This window comes from Nerophis lumbriciformis, linkage group LG15 (assembly GCF_033978685.3).
Source record: "Nerophis lumbriciformis linkage group LG15, RoL_Nlum_v2.1, whole genome shotgun sequence".
Taxonomy (NCBI): domain Eukaryota; kingdom Metazoa; phylum Chordata; class Actinopteri; order Syngnathiformes; family Syngnathidae; genus Nerophis; species Nerophis lumbriciformis.
Genome location: NC_084562.2, coordinates 1,885,014 through 1,896,316, shown reverse-complemented (window position 1 = coordinate 1,896,316; position 11,303 = coordinate 1,885,014). Strand labels below are relative to the sequence as shown.

The window sequence follows — 11,303 nt, the reverse complement described above, 5'->3', positions numbered from 1 at the left end:
ATTTATTATTGAACTTGATGCAAGTTATTTTATTTATTATTGAACTTGATGCAAGTTATACCAGGCAGCACGGTGGAAGAGGGGTTAGTGCATCTGCCTCACAATACGAAGGTCCTGATTAGTCTTGGGTTCAATCCCGGGCTCGGGATCTTTCTGTGTGGAGTTTGCATGTTCTCCCCGTGACTTCGTGGGTTCCCTCCGGGTACTCCGGCTTCCTCCCACCTCCAAAGACATGCACCTGGGGATAGGTTGATTGGCAACACTAAATTGGCCCTAGTGTGTGAATGTGAGTGTGAATGTTGTCTGTCTATCTGTGTTGGCCCTGCGATGAGGTGGCGACTTGTCCAGGGTGTACGCCCCCTCCGCCCGATTGTAGCTGAGATAAGCTCCAGCGCCCCCCGCTACCCCAAAGGGAATAAGCGGTAGAAAATGGATGGATGGATGGGCAAGTTATACCACAGCTGCACAGTTATTTTATTCATTATTGAACTTGATGTTATTTTATGTTATTGAGTTTGAATGTATACAACTTGTTACTTGATGTTCAATAAATTTGAAAATGTTAAGCTTGGCATTAGCGTTCTGTTGGGGCGATGGGGGCAGGTGGGGCTTGAAAACTCCCCCTTGTCCAAAGTGGGGGATGACAAAAAAAGTTTGAGAACCACTGCAGTAGAGGTTAATGAAATTATGACATTTATCCATCCATCCATCCATTTTCTACCACTTAACCCTTTCGGGGTCGCGGGGGGCTGGGGCCTATCCCAGATGCACTCGGGTGGAAGGCATGGTACACGCTGGACAAATCGTCACCTCATCACAGGGCCAACACAGATAGACAACAATCACACTCACATTCCCACACAAGGTCTTTAGAGGGGTTATATTACAGACAGCTCATTTATATTGCTTGAATAGACATTTCAGAATCAAAATCAGAATAACTTTATTGTCCCAGACCAAAATGTAGCTGCAAAACATTATAACAATAAAACATAACCTAAAATGTCACATTAAATATACAACAGTAGTTATATTTAAAGTCCCAACGATAGTCACACACACACACACACACACACACACACACACACACACACACACACACACACACACACACACACACACACACACACACACACACGGTGTGGTGAAATTACCCTCTGCATTTGACCCATCCCCTTGTTCCACCCCCTGGGAGATGAGGGGAGCTGACTGCCAAACAGGGAGGCAATGGGCCCCATTTTTATAGTCTTTGGTATGACTTGGCCGGGGTTTGAACTCACGACTTTCCAGGGCGGACACTCTAACCACAAGGCCACTGAGCAGGTAAAGGTCACTGAAAAGGTGTAACTAGGGGTGTAACCATTTGTTTTAACAACGATTCGATTAGATTAGATACTTGTGGTTACCGTTACAATTTTGGGACGATCTCAAATTTTTAGAACATTACGGTCCGATACGGTTCAGTGTGTTGAAATCAATTCGGTAACTTTTTGGCAAAAAAATAAAAACAAACAGTGTGACTGTGAAATAAATACTGGATACTGGACACTATATCGATCAAACGTTACAATGCCATAAAACAGTGATGAGAATTCAGCTATTGCCTCACAACAAAACTTTATACAATTCAAACAACAGTTTTGAAAATAAATGCCACTGATTCCTGTTTGTTCAGTATTACTAGTTGACATAGGAATAAACACATTTTTAAATCTGTTCTGACTTAAGCAGCTCCAAAAAAAAAGGGTGTGACTAGGGTCTTTAATAATTTCTAACGGCCAAACGTGTCATAGGGCACTCACAAATGAGAGTAAAAATGGGATGGGTTTTTTTCTGGTTGTTTTACACCTTTTCAACATTGCGTGGAAGTCTGGGACAGTGCCGAGGGAGTGGCAGACAGGGGGGGTGGTTCCCCTATTCAAAAAGGGGTACCAGAGGGTGTGTGCTAACTCCAGGGGTATCACACTACTCAGCCTCCCTGGGAAAGTTTACGCCAAGGTACTGGAAGGAGGGTCCGGCCGATAGTCGAATCTCAGATTCAAGAGGAGCAATGTGGATTCCGTCCTGGTCGTGGAACAACTGACCAGCTCTTTACTTTTGCGAGATTCCTGGAGAAAGCCTGGGAGTATGCCTATCCAGTGTACATGTGCTTCGTGAATTTGGAGAAGGCGTATGACCGGGTCCCCCGGGAGATCCTGTGGGAGGTGCTGAGGGAGTACGGGGTCAGGGGAACCCTGCTGAGGGTCATCCAATCTCTGTACAACCAAAGCGACAGTTGTGTCCGGGTGCTTGGATGTAAGTTGGATCCGTTTCCAGTGGGGGTTGGTCTCCGCCAGGGCTGCGCTCTGTCACCTATCCTGTTTGTGATTTTCATGGACAGGATTTCTAGGCGGGCAGCACGGTAAAGAGGGGTTAGTGTGTCTGCCTCACAGTACAAAGGTCCTGGGTTTGATCCTGCGCACGGGAGCTTTCTGTGTGGAGTTTGCATGTTCTCCCTGTGACTGCGTGGGTTCCCTCCGGGTACTCCGGCTTCCTCCCACCTCCAAAGACATGCACCTGGCAACACTAAATTGGCCCTAGTGTGTGAATGTGAGTGTGAATGTTGTCTGTCTATCTGTGTTGGCCCTGTGATGAGCTGGCGACTTGTCCAGGGTGTACCCCGCCTTCCGCCCGAATGAAGCTGAGATAGGCTCTAACACCCCCCGCGACCCCGAATGGGACAAGCGGTAGAAAATGGATGGATGGATGGATTTCTAGGCAGAGTCGTGACCATGGCGGAGAGGGTATACGTCTCAGTGGGCTAAAGGTTGCAGATTATGTGGTCCTGATGGCACCTTCGGTTCGTGACCTTCAGCTCTCACTGGATCGGTTCGCAGCCGAGTGTTCAGCGGCTGGAATGAGGATCAGAATCTCCAAATCTGAGGCCATGGTTCTCAGCAGAAAACCAATGGTTTGTACAGTCCAGGTAGAGAACGAGACTCAGTCCCAGGCGGAGGAGTTTACCCAGGTAACACCTAACGTTAGCGTAACGTTATTGTATGGTTCTCGTTTGGTTATGCAAGATGAGAACATTCTAAGAACATTCTCAGAACATATCAAAACCTATCTGACACACAAAATATTTGCCTGCAATGGAAACAGCGACCGTTAGGCTTTTCGAAGTGTTTTTTTCCGCAAATTTACTTTATATACATTATGTAGTAACGTTTCCCTAACGTTCCGCGAACGTGTTGTGTTTTTCGAACAATCTGACGTCAGCTGAGTCAAGGCTGCACGTATGCGCGTAGAAGCTGTACCGTGAGACAAAGAAGGACGAAGCTCGACAACGCTGCAAATTCCAGAATCCCGATAATCAGGCAATACGGTGCGCCATCCATTGATCACATGTAAGTAGATAGAAAGAGTGAAATACGAAGCACGTTTTTGTGTAACAATTTCTACCCTACATGATTAATTTCAGACCATTTTACGGTTTTAGCGTTGTGTCAAATGCGCGCCATGCTCAACTGCCGGCACCATATAAACTAGCATGCATTTCTTGTGCATATTGGCTGTTATATAGTTTCCAAATACCAACGAATGACTTCTGAAGAAGGGTGGATCTATCTGTAGCCTAGTTAAACAATAATTTGCCCCGTCAGTGTCATATTTTGAGGTCCATATGGCACGAATGTTGCCTGAACGTTCCGTTAAACATTATCACAATTTCAGAAGGGTTAAAACCATTAAAAATCAGTTCCCAGTGGCTTATTTTATTTTTCGAAGTTTTTTTCAAAATTTTACCCATTACGCAATATCCCTAAAAAAACGTTATATACATATATATATATATATCCATTTTCCTGTGACGTCACAATACAAACAAACATGGCGGATAGAACAGCAAGATATAGCGACATTAGCTCGGATTCAGACTCGAATTTCAGGGGCTTAAGCGATTCAACAGATTACGCATGTATTGAAACTGATGGTTGTAGTGTGGAGGCAGGAAGCGAAAACGAAATTGAAGAAGAAACGGAAGCTATTGAGCATACTTGCCAACCTTGAGACCTCCGATTTCGGGAGGTGGGGGGTGGGGGCGTGGTCGGGGGTGGAGCAGGGCGTGATTTGGGGCGTGGTTAAGAGGGGAGGAGTATATTGACAGCTAGAATTCACCAAGTCAAGTATTTCATACATATTATATATATATATATATATATATATATATATATATATATATATATATATATATATATATATATATATATATATATATATATATATATATCCTGAAAATATGCAAACAAAACTGTGTTTAGATAATTGATACTTCAAACTTGCATAAATAAATATTAAGGAATATAACATAACTTGGCTTCTGAGAGTTTCAAAATGTAATGAATAAAATGCTAAAGTTGTTGATAAATAAGCTATTATTTTAATAATTAAATATGGTCATTTTAAATGAATTATTATGATAATTTAAAATCAATTATTTCAAATATGTTTATTTTAATGTATAATTCTATGGCTGGATGTAATAAGGAGTCACAAAAAAATAAAAATAAAAATACAATTAATTTTGATGTTTTTAGCAAAATATAGTAAAAATGTGGGCGATAATAGGGCAACCCATTTTCCTTGGTTTTTTTTTATAGAATAAACAACACAATGAAGAAGTTTCAACAGAGGGTTTATAAGCGTAGATGGGCTGCCACAACTAGGCATTTGAAGAAGCAATGCCGACAGTCAACTTTAGAATTAGAGAGTGATGATAGCGAGCAAGATAATGACACGACAATCTTTACAACTCCAGAAACAGTGACAACCCTTCAGTACATGGATGCTGCGGAGACTGCTTCCTGCACTGCCGCGGGTGCTGACAATGCCACCTACAGTGGCCCTGATAGTGATGAGCCTGATGAAAATGATGCTGATTGGAGACTAATCGACCATCATGTCACCTTGTCATCTGATTCAGAAGCTACTCAAGAAATCGGGCCACCCTGATTTACCCAGCACTGCACGCACCATACTGAACACAGCTAGAGAGGTGGACACAGGTTAAATCTGGAATGGAATATTACTACTTAGGACTGGGCAGTGAACTACTAAAACATTTCAAGATGTACCCGCTGCACAAGAGGACTCAAGTCAATGCACTCGAAATATCGTTGAACATAGACGGCCTGCCACTCTTCAGAAGTTCCAGTGTGACACTATGGCCAGTACTCTGTGCTATTGTTTACATGAAGCCCACTGTTGTCTTTCCAGTGGCGTTGACCTGCGGAATTTCAAAGCCCATTGACTTGGACTTTCTGATGGATACCATTCTTGATATGAAGACAGTTTTGCAGCATGGCCTACATGATGGCGATGAAACATTCCAAGTCACTCTGAGATGCATAGTGTGTGATGCTCCTGCGAGGGCCATGGTAAATAAAACGAAACTGTTTGCAGGCTACTCTGGCTGTGACAAATGTTGTCAGCGAGGCGAATATTTTGGGAGGATTACCTACCAAGAAATCGAGAACCTGGTTCCACGGACAGATGCCTCATTTCGCAGTCAGACTTATGCAGAACACCACCATGATGGTGATCCATCCCCCTTCTGCCAGTTACCTATTGATATGGTGAAAACCTTCCCAGTAGATTACATGCACCAGGTGTGCTTAGGCACCATGAAGAGGCTTCTCCTTGTCTGGATTAGAATTTTTTTTTTTTGATTGATTGATATATTTTTATTTCAAATATGCATAAAAACAAGAGCAAACCTGATCCAATACAGTGCTATAGCCTTAACAGACATTATAACAAAATGAAAACAATGGAAAAGAAAAAACAAAAACAAATGAGCATTGGACTTTCTTTTTCTTTTCTTTTCTTTACATATTTGAAAAGGAGTGAGAAGAAGTTTACACTTATTTAATCCCACCCCTTTTCTTTAAATCATAAATTACTCTGAGTTAGAACTACCTGTTCACTCAATGTACAAACTTAATGAACTTGTATATACATAAATTATAGATATATACATACATATGCACACTACACACATACATAGCCACACCATTACCACTAGTGATCATGGAAATGGTATCATGCCACCACAGCAACACCACTGCCTCAATGGGCAGCCCCACACTCTTCTGTAACATAAACAAGCCAATATCAAAGCCCTTCTTCATCTCTGTACCTCTGGAATACCATGTACCTATACTTCTTTTTAAACTGGTTTATGTTTGGACATTGCTTTAACTCCACATTCAAACCATTCCATAATTTCACTCCACAAATTGAAATACAAAAACTTTTAATGGTCGTTCTATAACTAAGCATTTTGAAATTTAAATTCCCCCTAAGGTTAAAGAGAGGTTAAACATTCAGCAGATCAAATTCAACAAATTAGTGATAGGCTGGAAGGAATGAGAACCACATTCCCATCTACATTAGCCAGGAAACCACGGTCACTAAAAGAAATTGACAGATGGAAAGCCACTGAGTATAGACAGTTCCTGTTGTACACAGGAAAAGTGGTCCTTCGTGGAATTCTTAGACCAGATCTTTATGATAATTTCATGACACTGAGTGTTGCTGTGTCAATACTTTTGGCACCCAAACTTGCTGAAACTCACATGATAGATTATGCTCACCAACTCCTTGTCCACTTTGTTACACAAGCTCGCAATCTGTATGGCGTTGAGTTTCTAGTATACAATGTGCACTCTTCACTTCACTTAGCTGATGAAGTGAGGGAGCATGGATCATTGGATGCATGTGCAGCTTTCCCTTTCGAGAACTTCATGCACAAGATGAAGAAACTTGTGAGATCAGGAAAAAGGCCCTTGGCACAAGTTGTCAAACGGCTTAGTGAAAGGAGCAAGAAGACAGAGCTTGAACTGAAGGACAGTCCAAAAGTGTGTACGAAACCCCCAAATAATGCTTATGTACTGGAAGATGGGACATGTTGTGAAGTGACTTCTGCTGAACAAAGGGACTTCTTCTTGAACATCCTGAAGCTCTCTTCATTGAACCCTGTGACTCTAGGGTCCTTAGAGTGTACAGAGGACATAGGAGGTACACACGCATGCGAGTCCTTTCGGCAGAACGCCTCAGAACCAGTGCCATCAAACTGGACAAAGATGAAACGGGGCATAGCATATTCATGGGGATACTGCATGAATTTTGAACAGATCAATAACCAGTAGTAAGTAGTAAAAGGTCTGCTTGGAGCATGTCTAACCAGAAGAGTGTGTGCAGACTAAGAATAACTGACTAACTGTATCAGGATTTATAAATAACTCTTTGATGCAGTATTGAAATGGTAATATTATCTGATTGTTTTCCAGATGGCTCCTTCGTATGTGGTCGTTGAGTTCCTTGGTGAACGTTCAGTCGCTGTTGTCCCAACCATATGGACAAAAGATGATGGAAAGGTTATTACTTTTTCTGAAAAGTACTGTGCATAGGCATAATATTATAGCTTATTATTAATTATTATGTAATTCATCATGACTGGATTATTTTATCTTCAGAATAGCTTCTGCTATTGGCCAAAGCCAAATCCTACCCACTCCAGAATCCGGAGAGCTGAGATTCCTGACAAAGAAGTCTGGGATAGACTGCCAATTCGGGTTTTCAGGAAAACATTGACTGGTAAGGGAATATTGTCAAAGTCATATCATGTATATCTTAAACAACATAATTCATCTTGAGTCATCAGCATACTTTGAAATTTTGCAGAAGACTTTGACAAGGCCCTTCAATATGAAAAACAAGCTGAAATGTTTTCGAGCCCAGAGGAAGAAGAAATGTCAACCAAACGGAGCCACATCACCCCTGAACGTTATAGAAACGATGAGGAAGATGTGTTTGATGCTGACGGTTAGTCACTTTTCAAAGACTGTTTACTTACAATACTGAAACACTACTTAGTGGTGCATACATTTTATTGTCTTCGTTGGTTTAGACGAAGAGGAAATTCGGCCAAAAAAGAAGTGCAGAAAAGAGAAATCACAGATCCTCATCCAGGCACCCCCACTGCCAGTGCTCCCACCATTGAACTTTCCAATCTCCAGCGAATACCAGACCACTTCAGCCAGTACCAGCCAATACTACACCACTCCAAGGCATCCAGCCCAGCGAGAAGCAGCACTTACAGGCTCAGTCCAGACAGGAATCATGCATCCAGCTCAAGCCAGTACCAAACCACTCCAGCCAGTACGAGTCAGTACCAGACCACTCCAAGAAGCAGCAGGAATGCCCTTGAAAGTGAACATTAGTTGGCTATTTAACTGTTGGTAGGTGGTGTTAAACAGGCTGTTACAACGGGCAGTAATAATACGAATTACCTCTTTGACTTTTGTTGTCTTTGCAGTTTTCCAGTTAAACATGAAAGTTCAAAAAATAGTTGAGAACCAGAGAGAAATTATGCGCATGCTGAGAGGGCTGGCAGCACAGTCTGTGGGGCCAGAAGCTGTGGATGTTCAAGATCTCATTGAGAAGCCTTTCGAGACTCTTGAGCAGCTTAAGGCCTTCTGTGAACAGCTCGACACTGATCTTCTGCTCAGAAAGCAGCTGGTAATTAGTTTTAATTCCCCACTGCAAAATGATCTTGCTCAGTTATCAAAAAACATGTTCTAATCAAGTACAATATTGTTGTTTATTTATTTGTATAGGTGAAAGCTCTTACTGCTCTTGGTGGGCAGAATTTGGCAGACACGGTGAGGACAATGCTGAGGAAAATTGCCACAAACAAAGTCCTGGAGCAGCTTTGTCTCCGTGGAAAGACAGGCAACGTGGCGTTTGAGGACTTGCCCTTTTACAGAATAATAATAAGTAAGTGTTAATAATAGGTTTGCATCTTTGAACATGTTGCATGTATGCTCACAAGGTCGATCTAGCTGTTATTATTACGGTATTTATTCTAAAGGGAATTCTAAATTGTGCTGGTGATTCCAGAGGCATGCAGGGGTGTTTACAAACAGACGACCACAGCTGAAGTAGATTGTGAGCTTGGAGAGGTCCTGAAACTGGCCACTTTTCGAAAGGGAGGTTCAAAGTTTGAGGTACGGAGAATTATGATAAGATATCCCAATTTTGAATTCCATTTTATTGAAGTTCCACTGCATGTCTTTTGAATTTGCAATTATAACTACTTGCAGGAGAAGAGGAGGAATTAAGAGGAAGCGACGGCGAAGAAGGGCAAAGGGAAGTGTACAAATAAAAGGGACAGTGAGATGAGTGACCAGGTAAATGATAAAGTAATTATGCCAATGTTTTAAATCAATTCATAAAGATCCCAGTTCTGTGTTGAATTTGCAATTATAAACACTTGCAGGAAGCGACGGCGAATAAGGGCAAAGGGAAGTGTACAAAGAAAAGGGACAGTGAGATAAGTGACCAGGTAAATGATAAAAGTAATTATGCCAATGTTTTAAATCAATTCATGAAGATCCCAGTTCTGTGTTGAATTTGCAATTATTAATACTTGCAGGAAGCGACGGTGAAGAAGGGCAAAGGGAAGTGTACAAAGGAAAGGTACAGTGAGATGAGTGACCAGGTAAATGATAAAGTAATTATGCCAATGTTTTAATTCAATTCATAAAGATCCCAGTTCTGTGTTGAATTTGCAATTATAAACACTTGCAGGAAGTGACGGCGAAGAAGGGCAAAGGGAAGTGTACAAAGGAAAGTGACAGTGAGATGAGTGACCAGGTAAATGATAAAGTAATTATGCCAATGTTTTAATTCAATTCATAAAGATCCCAGTTCTGTGTTGAATTTGCAATTATAAATACTTGCAGGAAGTGAAGAAGAAGAAAACAGGGAAAGGGAAAAGAACCAAGCAAACGCTAGTGAGACCAGTGAGCATTGAGCAGGTAAACAAGGAGTAAATTATGCCATGTTTTAATTGAATTCAATTCATCTACATTCCAGTGCTGTCTTTGAATATCTATAATTATTTACTTCCAGGAAGAGAACCAACAAGAAGGGGCAGGAGTACACTGACGCGCACGACCAAGACCACAGCATTCCATTTCTATTGTATTATAATTATCACTAATAAAGAATTATTGTTGAATTTTCTGTTTGAGTGTCAGTCCTGACAATATAGCACAAAAACAGACGTAAATACCACTGCATTCCATTTCTATTGTATTGTAATTATCACTAATAAAAAATTATTGTTGAATTTTCTGTTTGAGTGTTATAGTCCTGACAATATAGTACAAAAACAGACGTAAATACCACTGCATTCCATTTCTATTGTATTATAATTATCACTAATAAAGAATTATTGTTGAATTTTCTGTTTGAGTGTTATAGTCCTGACAATATAGCACAAAAACAGACGTAAATACCACTGCATTCCATTTCTATTGTATTATAATTATCACTAATAAAGAATTATTGTTGAATTTTCTGTTTGAGTGTTAGTCCTGACAATATAGCACAAAAACAGACGTAAATAGCATGTTCCTAAACAGTTTCCTAAACGTTCTTGCCAAACGTTCATGGCTAACGTTCTGCTAACCAAGCAAGAACTCCACAACCTCACGTTCTTTAAACGTTACAAACTAACGTTCCCATAACAATGCCACTACGTTCTCCTAACGTTCACATAACGTTCACTTGTTACCTGGGAAGTTGTCATAGCCACCACCTCATATGTGATGGTAAAATGTATAGACATGATCTTTGACCAAACAGAAGTTAAAACACAAGACCCTGTCACTGACAAGAACAACTGCATTGAGTTCTACTAAACACCTGATTTTCTCTCTTCTTGTCCTGCCCAGAGACTATACTTTCATTGCAGACTGAAGCTCTTCGGTGTCATTACCAGCATTCTGTGGACCTTTAATAGGGCATTGTTTGAGAGCATGTTGATATATGGCATTTCGGTCTAGTATGGCAATCTGGCGGTTTAACACAAAAAAAACCTTGTAAAACATCCATCCATCTTCAACCGCTTATCCGCAATCGGGTCGCGGGGACAACAGCTCCAGCAGAGACCCCCAGACTTCCCTCTCTACAGCAACATTAGCAACTTCCTCCTGGGGAATCCCAAAGCGTTCCCAGGCCAGAGAGGAGATGTAATCCCCCCATCTGATCCTTGGCCTGCCGCGGGGTCTCCTCCCAATGGGACGTGCAACGAGAACCTCCCTAGGGAGACACTCGTGAGATGCTTGAACCACCTAAGCTGGCTCCTTTCCAAGCAAAGGAGCAGCGGCTCTACTCCGAGTCTGTCTCGGGTGACTGAACTTCTCACCCTATCTCCAAGGGAGATGCCAGCCACCCTTCTGTGGAAACTCATTTCG

The 11,303-nt window shown here is 41.6% G+C and overlaps 1 long non-coding RNA gene across 1 annotated transcript; it reads left to right on the top strand.

Moving 5' to 3' along the window:
* Positions 1-8,777: 8,777 nt before the first annotated feature.
* LOC133616228 (uncharacterized) lies at positions 8,778-10,068 on the top strand. The gene is made up of 5 exons (XR_009816824.1): positions 8,778-8,817; positions 8,941-9,047; positions 9,144-9,230; positions 9,786-9,860; positions 9,955-10,068. It is a non-coding gene; the product is annotated as an uncharacterized lncRNA (long non-coding RNA).
* Positions 10,069-11,303: the final 1,235 nt, after the last annotated feature.